This window comes from Dreissena polymorpha, chromosome 6 (assembly GCF_020536995.1).
Source record: "Dreissena polymorpha isolate Duluth1 chromosome 6, UMN_Dpol_1.0, whole genome shotgun sequence".
NCBI lineage: Eukaryota > Metazoa > Mollusca > Bivalvia > Myida > Dreissenidae > Dreissena > Dreissena polymorpha.
Genome location: NC_068360.1, coordinates 27,885,902 through 27,904,358, shown reverse-complemented (window position 1 = coordinate 27,904,358; position 18,457 = coordinate 27,885,902). Strand labels below are relative to the sequence as shown.

The following is an 18,457-nucleotide window of genomic DNA, read 5'->3' as shown; positions in this document are numbered from 1 at the left end:
GCAATGTCCCTGTTGATCGATCCACACTCCTGCCTAAGTAGTTTGTTAAGCTCCAGTGCCGGAGGTGGGTCAAGTATTTCAGACACGCTGAGTTATAGCAGTAGTTATGGTAACACCAACAGTCACTGATTGTGGACTTCACAACGAATAGTACGAAGAATAAAAAGTTGGATAACTTTTTCCATGCTTTGTTGGACTAACAGAGCAACACATGGAATAATGGTAGAAAATCTAGAAACAGTTAAACAGTTATAGATCGAAGCATAAGCTATCCACGGGGTCTACTTCTGCTTTCAATAGTAGTAGCATTATGGACCATCCTGGTTTGTCCTCTTATGCATCCAAAATGTTCAAAGTGAACATGCTTTTTACGCAGTTGCTGACAAAAAAAACTTTGTATGAACACTCGTAGCACGATGAATACATCGGTGTGGTTCAGACGCAAATTCTTCCCAACAACATAAACACGGTGCTTAAGGTGTACCCATCATGGTTTGTTACGAGCACTTCACACTCCAAGACAAAACAGCCTCGCATTGAGCTGACACTAGATAAAGCGTTGAAAAATGACAGCAGTTTTGTCGTGTGGTCCAGTATGCCTTTTGACTCCAACCCAACATTAGGTAGAACTCAAACTCAGCCCTTAGCAATCACAGCGAGGCCAGCATGTCATCTCACCTTCTTGAGCCTCAGGTGAGACCTTACAGTTTTATTTATTTTGAAAATAGGGGCTAATAATCAAGTCCCATTCATAATCTCTTAACGTCTATATTTTAACATAATTACTGGTTGAAATTCCCAATTGACGGTTTGCCATAAAAAGGACACTTTTCACAGAGCTAGCCCCTAGTTCTAGCACATGTTTTAAGTCGTTATGAGAATTACTGGCTTAATATACTTATTTTACTAAGTTTTATTACTATTTTGAAGTTATAGATGTTATAAAAATTGTTTATGTTGTTTATTTCACAAAAACTGTGAAACCATTTATTTTCGTCAGCTCGAAATTGTTTGTTAAAGAAAAATGACTATTGCATCAGCAATTTAATTTATTACATGTAATTTATGATTAAAACAAAAAAAATTGTGTAAGTCAATGCCCGATTTGTTTGTAGTACATATCCGCGATAAATTGCTGTGGGCAAAATGGGAAAACCCCTGAGATTAACTTGCAGGAGGTAAACCATGTTTAGCACATGTAAATTAACTAGTCTTTTATTATCAGGTGAATGATTTTTTTATTTATTTAAGGTCCCTGTAATAACTGGCCCTTATTACTGTATGCCATTAACAAGTTGATTGTTATGAATTAAGCTGATTGGTGGGACTGAATAACTGTTTACATATTATTTTTCTACAATAAATATATATCCTATAATCAAATATAATTACATCATTTTTATACCTCCATTACCACTAATAAGTAATGGGGGCTATATATAGGAATCACTTTGTCGGTCTGTCGGTCGGTCTGTTGGTCTGTCCCGAAATTCCATCCGATCTGCACCAAACTTGGTGTCACAAGTTGTATCTAGATGATGTTCATGTCAAGTTTGAATATGGGTCATGCCGGGTCAAAAACTAGGTCACGGGGTCACTTGGTGTGTTTTAAACCAAAAGTTTGTCCGGACCATAACTATGTCATTAATCGTTAGATTTTAAACTAACTTGGTACATTTGTTCACCATCTTTAGACGGTTTGTCGCGCGAAAGAATTACTTCGATATCTCCAAGGTCAAGGTCGCACTTTGAGTTCAAAGATCAAAAATGGCCATAAATGATCATGTCTGGGCAATAACTTGTGTCGTTTATTGTGATATTTTAAAATCACTTGGCACATTTGTTCACCATCATTGGACGGTGTGTCACGTGAAATAATTTTACGTTGATATCTCCAAGGTCAATGTCAAACTTTAAGTTCAAAGGTCAAAAATGGCCATAAATTAGCTTGTCCAGGCCATAACTATGTTTTTCATTGTGAGATTTTAAAGTCATTTGACACATTTGTCCACCATCATTGGCCAGTGTGTCGTGCGAAAGAATTACGTCGATATCTCCAAGGTCAAGGTCACACTTTGAGTTCAAAGGTCAAAAATGGCCATAAATCAGCTTGTCCGGGCCATAACTCTGTAATTCATTGTGAGATTTTAAAATCATTTGGCACCTTTGTTCACCATCATTGGACGGTGTGTCAGGCAAAAGAATTACATTGATATCTCCAAGGTCAAGGTCACACTGTGAGTTCAAAGGTCAAAAATGGTCATAAATGTTTTTGTTCTGGCCATACTATGTCATTCATTGTGAGATTTAAAAATTGCTTGGTACTTTTGTTCACAATCATTGGATAATGTGTCATGCAAAAGAATTACTTCAATATCTCCAAGGTTAAGGTCACACTTGATGTTCTAAAGTGAAACATGGCCATAAATGAGCTTGTCCGGGCCATAACTATGTCTTTCATTGTGAGATTTTAAATGACTCATTACATTATTTCTGTTCACAGTCATTGGACGGCCTGTCATGCGAACGAATTCAAGAGTTCAAAGGTAAAAATGGCCATAAATAATAATGGCATAATAATTCTTAAAAATCGACATAAATTAGATTATCTTGTTTTGTGAAGACAGCATGCAACAAAGTCTGTGGCAATGCGGCATGTGGTGGTATTGTCTGTGACAAAGCTCTAGTTTTAATTCTAGCAATTTATGACAGACAGTTTAACTACATGTATATCAGACGATTATGTCAATTAATTAAACACATTTGAATTGATACACAAACATTAGATTATAGTAAATGTAGGTAAACGCAAACAATCAAACACACATTCATACGTTTTTTATTTCTTTGTAATTAAAATTCAGAATGTATATCAGTCAGTTGTTGATCATAAAGCGTTATTGTATTTGATCCAGATCCGCCGTTTGCCTGCAACACTTGAAAACACACAACGGATAATACAGTTGTAAACAATTAGCGCTAATCATTACTATTGTACCTTAGTGAAGTCAATGCTTTTGATACAGCTTTTGGGTTGTAATTGGATTTGATTATTGTTTAAATCAAAGCCCATATGTTTGCAAGAAACAATGGGGCTTATTGCTTTGATATGCTAATGCACACAATTTCAACACTTGAAGTGGAACTTTAAATATAAGGTGTGTCCTACAAAAAGATGCCATATTATGTAGATAAACTGTATAACTACATGTTGTATCTATTGAATATCACTTACATTGCATAGTTTTAGCCAGAATAGGCAATAATAACTATTAAAATTATAAAAGTCCCCTGTAGAAAGATGTGGCAGGGCTATAGATAATTTTATTGGGTAATTGGGTTTTTCACCCCCTGTTTTGACAACAATAGGGTTTTTGTAAATTCAATAGAGTTTCAGCAAAATGTTTTACCCCCTACTTTTGAGCTTAATTGGGTTTTTCACCCCCGGTTTTTTAACTCAATTGGGTGATTTAGGGAATGACATATATAATATAATAAATATCTACTAAGATTACTATGTAATTATGTGCAGGTGAAAAATAAATCAACATTTGTAGCAACATTAGTTAGTTTTAAGTTACTTTTCATGTTTGTGCATAATGTACATTTCATAGCTCCATTTTCCATATCCATCACCAGCAACGGGTGTTTGTTTCGCCACTCTATTAAATTTTTTTCACTTACACTCCCCATCAGCGATTTTCCTCCTTCTTTATAAAGTACCGGTAAACGGCACTTTCCCAATGACGAAAAAAATACAAATTTCCCAATTGCTGTTCTTAAATTCCCAATTAAAGTAAAAAAAAAAAAAAAAAAAAAAAAAATTTTTTTTTTTTTTTTTTTTTTTTAAATCAACATTTAGTTAGTTTCCCTTTGCAGCTCTATAGCTTGAACCTAGGTTTATATAATATTGACAGCTTGAAAACACTTGTTTATCAATTTTTAAGTATTTGGGAGCAAAAAATCAAATACACCAATTTCCCAATTTGAGGTTTTTACGACTCGATTTTTCCCAATTTTGAGGTTTTCACGACTCGATTTTTCCCAATTGGACCGGTACGGGTACTTTTCCCAATTGGACAAGGAAAATCGCTGCCCATAAACGTGTTTTTTGGGTTTAACAACTTCGTTCAAAATCTCCGATAATAACGGGCGAACTAAATTCTCTGGAGAAATGATCACATCTTGCAACAGATCATTCAGCAAAGCTGCACAAAAGTTTTCGGTTTCCCCAATATTCTGGCTAAATACCTGTCGAAAGTGTTTGTTTGTGTGAGGATTCTCTTTCTACAGCCACGAGTGGCCATTTTGATATTTTTAAGAAAATGAAAATAGATATCGGATGGGTGTACGAATAATTACAGTAAAGATTGATAACCGCTGGAAAGACTGCCTTCTTTTCTTCATAGGACGGCATACATGTATAAACTATTCGGTACATTTTTGTACGGGAAATAACCAGTCTAAAAAAAGACGTCCCGTGTTTGTAAGGATTGCATTTTGTGACGCAAGGTTTTCTTATGGGAAATACGTAATTAACTTTATATTTGCGTTTTTGTACGCTTGATATTGAATTTAATTACGTTTTTGGTTATTTTAATTAAGTAATAACGCACATACGCTTGTAATCTATAGCCCTGATGTGGTACACTGAATTCACCACAGACGTCAATCTGTATTTCTTTATCTGTGTCTAATCCATAGCCAAACGTGTGTGATCAAGTACTCATAAACTTACAGTATTCAACTCACATCTATTTGTTTCTTAAGATATGCTATACAATTGTAAAATCTCACATTTAAAGTTGAAAAAAGTCTCACATTTAACGTTGTATACATGTAGTCTCACATTTAAAGTTGTATAGTTTCACCTTTAAAGGTGTACATTGTAACATTTAAATTTGTTTAGTCACACATTTAAAGTTGTATACGGTAGTCTCAAATGTAAAGTTGTATATGTTCACTTTAAGTCTGCACATTCTCATGTTTTAAGTTTTGTAGTGCCACATTTAAAGTTGTATTGCTCAGTCTCTTATTAAAGGGGCCATCCAACAGATTTTGGCATTATTGAATGAAGCATGTCATTAAATGCTTTATGTTGATAAATTTAAACATTTGACCTAAAAATCTCCTGTAAAAAAACACAAGAATACAACTTTAAAAAAAGAAAAAAATAACCCTCAACAGGGCTCGAACCACTGACCCCTGGAGTCCTGGAGTTAAAAGTCTCCCGCCTAGACCACTTGACCATCCATGCGCATGCTTAGAGCGATGTATTTTTACCTATATAAGCAATCCTCGTAGTTTCCCAAAATATAACTACAACAACAGAACTTTCCAAATTATTCAATCGTTTTGCATCAAACGACGCTTTTTAATTCGTCTTTTCAAATCGTCAAAAGATGCATACAATGGATATTTAAAAGCATTGTAAATTGTCAGTATTACTATTTCCTCAAAAATATCATAAAAAAACGAAAATTTGCGAATCTGAAACAACTTTTTTGTCAATGTACCAATTTAATCTGTTGGACGGCCCCTTTAAAAGTTATGCAGTCTATCGTTTGAAGTTGTTTAATCTCACATGTTATGTTTTCCTTTTCAGCAAATATTATTAGCCAACAATACAAACATCGTTAAAGTAAATGTCGATGGAAATCGGCGGCACCCCTTTCTTTAACAAATACTACAACTCGCTCAAGAAATTTAAGTACGAAGACGTATTGCAGCAGCCTAGCACACCACATCTTCTCCAATGTTGGCTACATCAACACTTCGAACAGCAGAGCCTTGGTGAGTCCATGTTTACTGTTTTGACATTTTGTTACCTCACCTGATTGCTCAGGTGAGCTTTTGTGACCGGTCTTTGTCCATCGTATGTCCGTCCGTCCGTCTGTTAACATTTGCTCCTAAACACTCTAGAGGCCACATTTCTTGTCTCATCTTCATGAAACTTGGTCAGAAGCTTTGTCCCAATGAAATCTCGACCGAGTTTGAAACTGGGTTGTGCCGGATCAAAAATTAGGTCCCTAGATCAAAAACAAGAAAAACCTTGTGAACACTGTAGAAGTCACATTTCATGCCCAATCTAAATGTAACTTTGTCAAAATATTTGTCTTAATGATATATTGGATGAGTTCAAAAGTGGTTCCGATCCGTTGAAAAACATGGCCGCCAGTGGGCGGGGCAGTTTTCCTTCTTTGGCTATAGAGAAACCTTGTTAACACTCTAGAAGTCACAATTTTTGCCCAATCATCATGAAAGTTGGTCAAAACATTGGTTCAATTGATGTCGCGGCTTACTATGGCATGCAGTGAAGCGTGAACAACAGTCGATAAGTGATAGTGTTGTTTACACACGGCTGGGGTTGTTTTAATGTCATAAATACGTTACCTACTATCTATTAGCTTATAGCTTTCCAAGGGGAATTAACTCATCCGGAATTTTAACTGGGAACCGGCCACCTCATTACCGTAATACAGGCCAGGTTAAACATTACTGCAACGCAACCTAGGCAAAAATCGGTAACCAATCCTCAATATTCTTTCCGGATCGACCAGGTGTAGACGTGTCTTTTACAGCTCTGAATTGAAAATTGTTTTTCGATTTATTTCACTTGGTTGATTGGGGTTTTTCATAGATAAATTGTGTTATTTATCTTTGTACTTCTTATTCGGAATATTTTATGTGGATTTTATGGACTTTTGTTTCAGTTGTAAAGGTAAGCCATGCTTGCTTTTGTTGAACAATCGTTTATTTCTACCATGCTGGGTGTTTTAGGCGCGAAAGAGCACGTGCAAAACGTTTTTTTTCTAATGCGTGAAACTTGTTTTCAGCTTTGCTGCGTTTTAGGTACATTCTCATGTACATGAGCACGTGTATATCGTGATCTTCGTCAATACGCAGTTGAGGAAAATTGTACAGTGTAAATATTCTTCTAATGCGTTACGAGATCGTGCAAAGCGTGCTCTTCTAATTCTTTGACAGATTGTTTATCATTTGCCATTGTGTGCAAAAATGATTTTACATTTCATATGACAATATTAATTGATGATCATTATATTTTCATCTGTTTTGAATTAAACTTTTGTTTAATTTATGATCTACGGCAGTGGTATTATACGTACCATTGACTTTCTCTTTTACAATAATAACTTAGAGAATGTTAATTATTTTCATTATGGACAAATAATGATTTTATGTGCCGCATGATAATCTGGTCTGTGACCATTTTATTATTGAATATGTTTTGCTCTTGTCTTTCATATAATCGACTTAATGATGGTCGCAGATACAAGAGATGATAAAACCCGATGACGTCGCAGATCATGGATGACTTATTTCATGTTCAAATTGTTGAAACTTTATTGTTTCAGCCTTGCCGGGTTTTTGTACGTACTCATGCACTTGAGCACGAGTTTTTCGTTTTTCCTCTTCAATAAATAATTGAGAAGGTAATCCAACTAGGATTTCGTGCCTTTTTCATCAAAAGATTATTGAGGCCAATTGTACAGCGTTTGTTTGTTTACATATTGTGGTTTAACTTTTATTTAATATTTTAACCATTGTTTTTGTCTTTTGTAGGTTCTTTCTGTTTCTTTTGTTTCAGAAATGAACTTACAAAATAGAGGTTCATGTGGTCATGTCAAGACAAGGTGGAATTTCCACTACACCTGCCTTGCATGTACCGGTTGCACTTGCTTCACAAATGTGCGGTGTGCGTATTGTGGGCTTATGACACAGCTGGTCGCCGACGGACGTCGATCAGCCACAACGCAACGAACCTACAACAGACGTTGATTGTCCGGTGACTTCACTGGATGATGGTCTTTAAATTGTTTTGAATATACGTACAATTGATTTTATCTTTTACAATAGTAACTAAGATAATATTAGTTAATTGTATTATATGCTAATAATTATTGTGCCATATGACAATCTGGTCTAGGACCAGTTGATTGTTGAATATGTTTTAGTCTTATTTTTCATATTCAACTACACGATGTCTGCAGAGAGGACATCTGATGATATAGCCTTCGCTATTCTTTCCCGGGCAGGATGAGATCTATTAGTAAATATTGCTTAGAAAGTAGATCTACATCACACCTTATGGCACCAAGATGGGAAGAAGAGCCATACGTCGGTAACTGCCCGTTGGCGGTGACCTTGGAGGGTCATCGCCGGTGACAGTACTGTTCACTTAGTGACGGTCCGTTCACCGGAAAACAATTTCCGGGTACTGTTCCCGTTAATTGAGGCGAGACGGGCAAGACGTGGAACACGGAGCTACCTCTCCGTCGATCGTCGTCAGACCATTGGGGCGTTCGCCATTTACCGGTCTGTGCCCGTAGACGTTGACCACGGAGCAACAACGGTACGTCGGTCAATGTCTCATTCAGGTTTGTTGAGGTATGTATGATTATAACATATATACCTAACGTTGACCACGGAGGTTCAATACTAGTGACGTCACAGTTTCAGAGATGTTCCTGTAACACGTTGAGGAAACGGTTCCCATTAACATAGACGGACAAGACGTGGAACACAGAACTATCGCATCGTCGATCGTCTTCAGATCATGGTGCTTTCGCCTTCACCGGTCTGTGCCTGTAGACGTTGACCACGGAGCAACAACGGTACGTGGGTCAATGTCTCATTCAGGTTTGTTATGGTATGTATGATTGTAGCATAGTATACCTAACGTTGCCAACGGAGGTTCACACTAGTGACGTCACCATTTCATATTTGTTTCATGAATGGTCCGTTACAGAACACCAGTTACCGGGGACTGATCCTGTCATGGAGAAGAATATCCGTCACGGGTTCTCGGTACCTAAGAAGAACCTTCTTACGTCGGTTTTTGCCCGAGGACATTGACCACGGAGCAACAACTGCACGGTGATTAATGTCTATTCAGGTATGTATTTTATGAGACATACTGTATCTAACATTGCAGGTGACGTCACTGTTTCATATTTCATGATCGGTCCGTTCACCGAACACCAGTTTCCGGGGACTGATCTTGTCATCGAGAGGAAATTTCAGTCGCCGGTTCCCGGTACCTAAGAAACGGGCAAGACGTGGATTACGGCTTTTCACTCTCCGTCGATCGTTGCTAGACCTTATGGCGCACACCATTCATCGGTCTTTGCCCGACATGTTGACAACGGAGCTATAACAGTACGTCGGTCAATGTCTCAGTCAGGTATATAAGATAAGGAAGGTAAGAATAAGTAAACATCATCTGACTTCTTATTCATCTTATTCGTCCACAGATACAACAACAGTAGACGGACACGCTATTCTTCATCGAGCACTGGCCAGAAGAAGAAGTCGTTCATCATCATCGGATAGGATAGACATCGAAAATACCTCGCTTTCAATGAGCAGTTCTCGTAAGCGTTCACGTCAACGCTCATGTAGACATTATTTTGGAGACTTTATTTCCAGCGTAGCCAAACAATATTTCGGCATCGCAGGTATATTGGAATTCGCCATTCATCATGTATGGATTTCCGAACCTACTGGTCATATTGACGTTTTCTATATTATTCCTTTACGGAATATCATATCACCATTACACATGTGTTGGTTTTCTTAGGCATCCACACATGTTGCAGTCACCGAACCTTATTTGTATACGAACATTAGTTCGTTTAAATTTCAGGCTTCGGGATTAGGTCATATTGCCACCACGACTACATTGGACACTTTGTGCCTATCATACTGATAATCTAACATTGTTTTCCGATTTACAGTATCAGTTAGATGACTTCTGCACCAGTTATTTTCATCCTGACGCAGTCTTATTAGGACCGATTCGTTCCGATCACAGCGCACCGATCTCCGGACACCAGTCACCGATCAAAACAAGTAGTCGTTTTCTTCCTCCTCTTCTTCGTCATCGAGGGGGTTCGTCATCATTGCCATCGGAATTGAGTTTTGGCTCGTTCTTCTTTGTCGAGCAATACTCGGAATTCATGTCAGACCATATGGATTCCATCATATTTTGGCATTAAACCAATAACGTTACCGGTCATATTAAGGACCGTTCCGGTTAGGTTAACAGTTACCAATCACCGGTATTAACTTGTGTTTTCATCGGTCATAATTTGTAGCAACGGTTATCTTCTACTTTTCTAGTTGTATAACCCTTGCTATGATTCTATTGAATCCAATATTTTATGGATTGAACAATTTCCATGACATTTTGTATTTTTTTTAATACTCATGTTCTACTGATGACCGTTATTTGCCAAATCATCTACGCTGATTTGGTTTATGGTTGAATTTCCTTACCAGCTAATCCAAATTGGTGCTGGATATAAATTACTTATACTATAAGAATATGAAATACATCTATCTGTTATTTCTACTTCTATCTCCGCCGACTACATGCAGACTATTGGTCTTGCAGTTTGTTCGGCTGAAGCGAGCTCGAAATCTTATATTGGGCTCGAACATTTCTATTTGATCTAGAATTATATTCGAGAACCTTAGGTTAAATTTTAACACACCTTAACCTGTTGGATACAGACGAGCATTCTTTTTAGCTCTTTTTCATTTATAAACATTTTCACGACTCGTTTGTGATGATTTCAACTAGCACACATCGGTCGTGGTTTATTTCCAGACACAGAGGTGAACATATTATCACTCATTGTATTTGTATTCCAGGAACTTATTCGTTATTTGCGAGATAGCAGGTCGTCTCAACGCCTGCAGTTCTTTTTCCTTTCGGTTAAATGAAAATTGATTTGCGCATGCGCGCCAGTGTTTTTCCAAATCGCTTACACGTAGATGCTAAAATGTTTCGAGGAAAGTTGTTTCTCATCTAACGCTAGTAATGAGCGAAATGCGATCATAGATCGCGAAATGCGATCATAGATCGCAGTGTTAATGCTACACCGCGAATGCAGTTCGTAGAAATCGATCAACAGCGTGTGCGATTGTTATACATTCGTCCACTTGACATAAACTGGATACTTAGGTTATTCTATTATTTTGCCAGTTTTGGAATATCTTAGTGAGTTTTTGCCATATTTTTATGGTATCTACTTAGTGAATCATGTGATTATGGTTCTACGACCTTTTAAGTCTCCTGTACAATTAATTTCAGGAACTTCTGCACAGGTCAAATATCATATCTTAGAGAGAAATATGTATACAGATCCAAACATGTGCCACTACATGTCTGGCCATTATTTAGTTGTTTCTGCAGAAGAACATATTTCTGTTAGAACTTCAATACTTGTTACTTTTGAAAGGATAATTCCATCAGAACGGTATATGAGGTTCCCTGGAAATTCTTTTTGACTGGGTATTTGAGAGCATAGTTATTACCTTAATCACTCTGCTAGATGCATACATCTTTTTCTTTGATGATAAGAAATGTGTTCTTCTTTCCATCAAGGATAGAGATTATGCTTTCGTATACCTTGTTTTGTGTTAGTCATCACAACTCTGTGCTAATTTGGAACTGATCCAAGCTATGGAACATTAACACTATGTTGTTCGTTCTTAAGCGGTTTTGGCTTGTGTTATTGGGTTGCTTGATGAGCTTCCTATGAATTTTTTTCATCAGCCTTATTAACAGTTCCAATATAATTTTTAAGACGGGTTTTTCCTTCTAATTATGTCTTTACCATACTGAGAAGTGAAATTCATGCTTTTTCTGTTGAATAAGACCAATTTCAGTTCGATCTGATGTCGTCTTCACTTTATTGTGTCAGCCAGGATTCCTTGCTTATATCAACTCTATATGACTTCTCAAAATCTTCAAGTTTCCAAGTTTTCTTAAACTGGTAGACATGTAGATAAGGATAAACTTCTATGGCCAATCAGGGCTTTGAAGTTCTATCTCAGCAGTGTTAGTACATTCGAGGTTCTAAAAAGACACTCTTCATTTCCCTAAAAAAGGGGGGGGGAGATGTGTCTGCGGTTTCTATTAACTAAGGTTAGACCTCTACAAGGAAGGTTTACTCTTATCTCTTATCTAAGGATTCATTCCTTTTTAGGATCTGACCGCATGAAGTAAGAGCTTTGTCTGGTTCGTGGGCGTATATTAATCACACCCCACTTCTTGACATGCTCCAAGTTTTTTTCTGTAGGAATCCGACCACCTTTTTCATCTTTTTATCTTCTTTTTCTGAAGTGCCAACAAAACCATTTGTATGTGTTTGGTCTTGTTGTAATTTCAATAACGGAAGTGTCTTCTTTTTGACATAGACATATTTACTCTGTCTGATGAGTCAAAATTAATACCGTTTTAACGAAGATAACCTGATAAACCTTGTTTTGGGTTTTGGCTGTCATTAGCTGGTAACCCTTTTTATGGGTTCTACTGTGATGGGAAAATATTTACGAGCCTTCCCACCTCAGCTTCAAAATCAGCTAATAGATAGTAGGTAACGTATTTATGACATTAAAACAAATTTTTAAAGTAAAATTCATTTTAATTATTAAATACTTACCTACTATCGGTAAGTCCCACCTCCCACCCCGCTATTCGATTAATATTTTGTATATGTATTGAAAGAATATTGAGGATTGGTTACCGATTTTTGCCTAGGTTGCGTTGCAGTAATGTTTAACCTGGCCTGTATTACGGTAATGAGGTGGCCGGTTCCCAGTTAAAATTCCGGATGAGTTAATTCCCCTTGGAAAGCTATAAGCTAATAGATAGTAGGTAAGTATTTAATAATTAAAATGAATTTTACTTTAAAAATTTGTTTTTAACACTTAAGAAATAACCAATTCAAGTGTCATTGCAAAGGTAATATTGGCAGTTTACTGGTATATAAATCGTTAAATTTCGGTACTAGTCATGAATTTCTTTGTCGTGATAAAAAGCTCGCGAAAATTGGCGTGAGTGTATTTATTTGTAAATAATAATTTCGTAGCGGGTACAACATTGAGATAATTTAATTTCCATTGAAAGTTTCGTTGTAAATTTCAACTACAGTACCGCGGTATCTCGCGAATTATGTGACGTTGACATTTCCTCTTAATAAACTAAAATTCAAACAGACTGTATCGTTACCGTTACGCTGTTTCAGTTTCTTAATTAGGACTACTTATAAGGGTACATTCGAATCTATGCACAATTGTTTTTTATATGTTTTTTTATGGCATGAATTCTTATTTTTAGCTGATTCGCGAGCAATATTTTACGTGAAAATAAAAAATATAATTTACATTTTGGTTTTCATGATAATTACAGATACCGGTACGTATGTAGTTATGAAAATGTTGATTGTAGAATTGGTTTGCAATTACATGTATTACTATACAAATATGTAGCAGCGCCGTATATAAAATTAAAACATTGGGAAATTTGACAAATTAACTGCAATAAAAAAGTTAGACATTTCTAGAGTTATATTGCGCGCCGGATATATCGCGCTCGTGATCTTTGGACCCCACCAACCGCGATATATCGGCGTTGCAGTGTAGTCTTGTTAGATATGTATCTATTCAATCCAATGCCTTGGTTGTATAGAGCCTGTTTGCGAGGAGGTGTTTAGTTCTTGGTGGGTTTACAGTGTTGTTGTTTTTTGTCAAATTTTGGGTCCAAAATTGACCCCATTCCCACCCAAAACTATGTATTTTTCTCAAAACGATATCCTTAAATTTCCAATTGAAGATAAAGAAAAAGAAATAAATCACAATTTCAAGTTCATCATCCTATACAGCTCTATAACTTGAACCTTAGTAAATATAATATTTAAAACACGTGTTCTCCATTGTATAATATTGGTTAGCAAAGAAGTCCACTAAGGCAAATCAGGGACAACACTTTCCGCTTTTATTGAATATATTGTATAAGAAATATATCTTGTAAACGAAAATTCTGTCTAGGCGAAAAGTGTTGTTCCTGATTAGCCTGTGCTGCTGTACATGCTTATCTAGGAATACTCATAAGGCAACATGTATTAAGCCCTGTTATCTCATAATGAGGCTCAAAGTAAGTCCCCCAACAATTTGTTACAGTAAGCCCTGTTATCTCATAATGAGCCTCAAAGTAAGTCTGCCTACAATCTGTTACAGTTAGCCCTGTTATCTCATAATGAGCCTCAAAGTAAGTCTGCCTACAATCTGTTACAGTAAGCCCTGTTATCTCATAATGAGCCTCAAAGTAAGTCTGCCTACAATCTGTTACAGTTAGCCCTGTTATCTCATAATGAGCCTCAAAGTAAGTCTGCCTACAATCTGTTACAGTAAGCCCTGTTATCTCATAATGAGGCTCAAAGTAAGTCTGCCTACAATCTGTTACAGTTAGCCCTGTTATCTCATAATGAGCCTCAAAGTAAGTCTGCCTACAATCGGTTACAGTTAGCCCTGTTATCTCATAATGAGGCTCAAAGTAAGTCTGCCTACAATCTGTTACAGTAAGCCCTGTTATCTCATAATGAGGCTCAAAGTAAGTCTGCCTAAAATCTGTTACAGTAAGCCCTGTTATCCCATAGTGAGGCTCAAAGTAAGTCTGCCTACAAGCTGTTACAGGGTTTTATAAGGCGATACAAGGTGAGCCTTGTTCTGGGAAAACAGGGCTTAATTCATGTTATGTGCCATCCAAAGATTAGCGTTTGCATTGCATACATAGGCTTATCAGGGACAGCTCATTCCGCTGTTGAGGGACTTTTTGTTAAAAGGAAATTTCTTCTCAACCAAAATCAAGTCTTGGCAAAAAGTGTTGTGTTTGGTTAGCCTGTCAGAACTGCACAGGCTAATGTTGGACCACACTATGCACATTAGTAAAGCCCATTTCTCCCAGAACGAGGCTAAAATTAATTCTGCTTCCAGTTTGTTTAAGAGTCTTATACAAAATTCTGATGAGAACAAATATGGTATAACAAACAGTGGTTATTAAGACAATGACGTGCGTGTATATGCCAATTCAAAATAGTTGTTAACAATCTTATTTTATAATTTACAGAGCTACAATAGTTGTTAAGCCATTTAATTTTATAATTTACAGAGCTACAATATTTGTTAAACAATCTTATTTTATAATTTACAGAGCTACAATAGTTGTTAAGCAATCTTATTTTATAATTTACAGAGCTACAATAGTTGTTAAGCCATTTAATTTTATAATTTACAGAGCTACAATAGTTGTTAAACAATCTTATTTTATAATTTACAGAGCTACAATAGTTGTTAAGCAATCTTATTTTATAATTTACAGAGCTACAATAGTTGTTAAGCAATCTTATTTTATAATTTACAGAGCTACAATAGTTGTTAAGCCATTTAATTTTATAATTTACAGAGCTACAATAGTTGTTAAGCAATCTTATTTTATAATTTACAGAGCTAACATTGCATGGTTCTCATGCTTTGTTAACCTTTTATCAAAGCCATGAAAGTAAATCGGTATTCAAACTAGGACACTTATTCTTATTAGAGTGTGGACTCAAAATTTATTTTAATAAAGAGAGAAATTTATTTAAATAAAGACAGACAGAACAAATGCAATAATACAATAAAACATGTATGGAGAGAACCTATTTGGACTTGTTCAAAAATAAGCATAATATCAAATTTCTAAAACTTATAACATATTCAGCAGTTCATATTTACATTGTATTACAAATAAGGATAGTTGTCGTTTTCGTGAATCAATTAAATCTGATAAGATTTTGTTGGGGGGGGGGCATGTGTCCAGCAATGCCGACACACAAAATAAACAAAATACGATCGATTCCAGACGTATCTAATCTATTTTCAATTTTTAGTGTTCATAATTAAACATTTATAGTAATTCTTTAAGTTAAGAGTGTATGCTTAATAAACAAAATTAATAGATTAAATGACTGAATAAAGTTATTGTACATGTACAAACATAAACATTGTTTGTTTTCCATTGCATGCATGTGAAGTAAGCTGCAAGAATTACTGTCAACATATGTTGGTCTTATACTTGAGGATAGCTTCCTATTTGCAAATCATTTTGCTATCCTTTAGGAGCTTCCGGGGGCCTTCGGCCCTGCGGCCCCCAGCTAAAATATTTCCTTATTTTCCTTTTTTTTAAATTTCACCCATGTATACAGCTTGTTACATGTTACATGTTTATTTACTTTTGATTTTTTGTCTTTTGTGAATTTTAATAGATTTTAACATTCAAAGATCTGTAAAGACATGGTAAAAATGTATGAATGTTTTTGCAACTTTAGGAAGACATTTATGTCAAATGTTTGCCTCCCATTTATTGAAACATATATTTACAGTAAAACATCAGTGAAAGCATTGTAAAAGTAAAGTGATTAATAGAATGAGAACCAATAAAATACATTTTATTTTAACCTCTCCGGTGGTTTATAGAGAAATATCAGTGAAATAAAACTGGTATTTCACTGTTTTAAACAGTGAAAAATAGCAGTGAAAAATATCGATATTTTTCACTGTTTTACTGTGAAATGACGTCATTTTTTTCGACGAAATGACGTAATAAATCCTACGAAATTATCCAGTTTAATTCTTTTACAATATAAATAAGCGGTGAAAAAAGCATAAAATAAAAAGAAAATGTGTTGTATTCGATGGAATATCGATTTTAATTCACTCGTGATCATAAAAAATACATATTTTCACTCGTGGCAGCGCCACTTATGAAAATATTATTTTATATGATCACTCGTGAAATAAAATTGATATCCCATAGAATCCAATAAATATCCTCCATATATTTTGTACAAGTTGATTTTCCCTTTTTTGTTATGCAGGTAAGGAGCTGCTAAAAGATTAATAAGCTGTGTTGTGGGAAAATGTGGCTAAATGCATGTGCTTAAATTGTTATCCCAGATTAGCCGGTGCAGTCTTTAAGGCTAATCAGGGATAACACTGACTCTTTCAAAGTATTTTTTGTTGAAAGGAAGTCTCCTCTTTATGAAAATTAAGTCTAGTCGGAAAGTGTCCCCCCTGATTAGCTTATGGGAAATTTGTGTTAGTTTTGAATATTTATGAGCCACATATTGGCTTATGAAATTAAATCTCTGCAAGTTTAGAATTTTTTTTATGAATTTACAGGTTTATATAGCACTAGCCAACACTTTAAATGTTTAAATATATAATGGTCTGATTTGATTCATGTGTATGCTGTTTTGGACATGTAACCAAGGATATGCCAGATTAAAAAGTCTTAAGAATGAAGATTTTCTGTTTAAACAATTCACATCCAATCAAATTGCTTGATTTTTTAATAAATTAAAATACAAACCTTTGTTTCAAGTTCATATCACCCATTGTGTTGTTTTCAGAAGAGCACCATCATCGATATTGATTTGGCGCAGCAACAGCACCAGTCCAGCCCGCATGAGCCTCAGTCAAGGACGAACCTTCCCCTCCACCTGACCCTAGCAGCCTCAGTCCACGACGACCCTTCCACTCGACCTGACCCTAGCGCCTCCACCTTGACCTACGGCCTCAAAAGGTCAGCTTTGTTGAACGATTCCATTCGTCTGCAGGAAATTCTGAGCACGTTGAGTACTCGTGAACTGTTCTCAACAACTGCAATGTCCTTGTTGAGTGAACCAAACTCGAGCCTGAGTTAGTTCAGGTTGAGTGCCGGGATAGGAACAAGTGTTCCAGACACGAGGAGTTATAGCAAAAGTTATGTTAAAGCTAACAATCAGTTCTCGCTGTTGGACACCAGAAAGAATATCAAAACAATAAAAAGTTGGATAACCTGTACAAGGGCAGTAACGACTTCGTTTTGAACACTCATGGTACATCCCTGGGCATGCCTCAGGCGTGAATTCGGACATCTGAAACGAGGTGCTAAAGGTTAACCCATCAGGGTTTGTTACTTTGCACTCCAAGCCCAATTGACCACACATTGAATTGGCAATAGACAAGGCGTAAAAAAATAACAGCAGTTTGGATGTGTCAACCAGTATGCCCTTCGACTCTTAACTCGGCCATAAGCAATATCAATTAGGCTTGCATGTCATCTCAGCTTCTTGAGTATCTGGTATGACCTTAAAGAGTTATTTATACTGTCAAAGTTGGGGCAACAATTCAGCCCAATTCCTAATCTTAAAAAGTCTATTCCAAATTTTTCCATAATTACTGTCTAAAGTTCACAATTGACGGTTGGCTAAAACAATTATTTGATTTTAATAGGTTGTAACATCTATAAGTAGAACGTTAATATTAAATTTACAATAGTAATACACTTTATATTGATAGCACTTATTCTTAATTTTTAGCTCGGCGTTTTCGGAGAAAACTATAGGTATTGTCATAGCCAGCTCGTCGTCCGCCGGTGTCGTGCTAAAACCTTCACATTTTGCTCTAAAATCAAAGTGCTTCCACCTACAACTTTGAAACCTCATATGTAGATGCACCTTGATGAGGTCTACATGTCACACCCATTTTTGGGTCACTAGGTCAAAGGTTAAGGTCACTGTGACCTCTATAAAATAATAATAATTTCTGACAAGCTTTCATTTAT

The 18,457-nt window shown here is 36.1% G+C and overlaps 2 long non-coding RNA genes across 3 annotated transcripts in view; both read left to right on the top strand.

The window, feature by feature from the left end:
* The first annotated feature begins 5 nt into the window (after window positions 1-5).
* LOC127833847 (uncharacterized) overlaps window positions 6-18,457 on the top strand; it is a 19,604-nt gene continuing 1,152 nt past the window's right edge. Inside the window, exons 1-4 of the long non-coding RNA XR_008027639.1 lie at window positions 6-693; window positions 2,504-2,546; window positions 5,606-5,793; window positions 17,262-17,434. This is a non-coding gene — a long non-coding RNA (uncharacterized LOC127833847). The remainder of the gene's footprint in view (window positions 694-2,503; window positions 2,547-5,605; window positions 5,794-17,261; window positions 17,435-18,457) is intronic.
* On the top strand, window positions 7,680-8,871 carry LOC127833845 (uncharacterized). Of its 2 annotated transcripts, none has more exons than XR_008027635.1 (2): window positions 7,680-7,826; window positions 8,013-8,871. It is a non-coding gene; the product is annotated as an uncharacterized LOC127833845 (long non-coding RNA). The 2 variants fall into 2 exon arrangements; XR_008027634.1 differs by having other exon boundaries at window positions 7,687-7,826; window positions 7,977-8,871.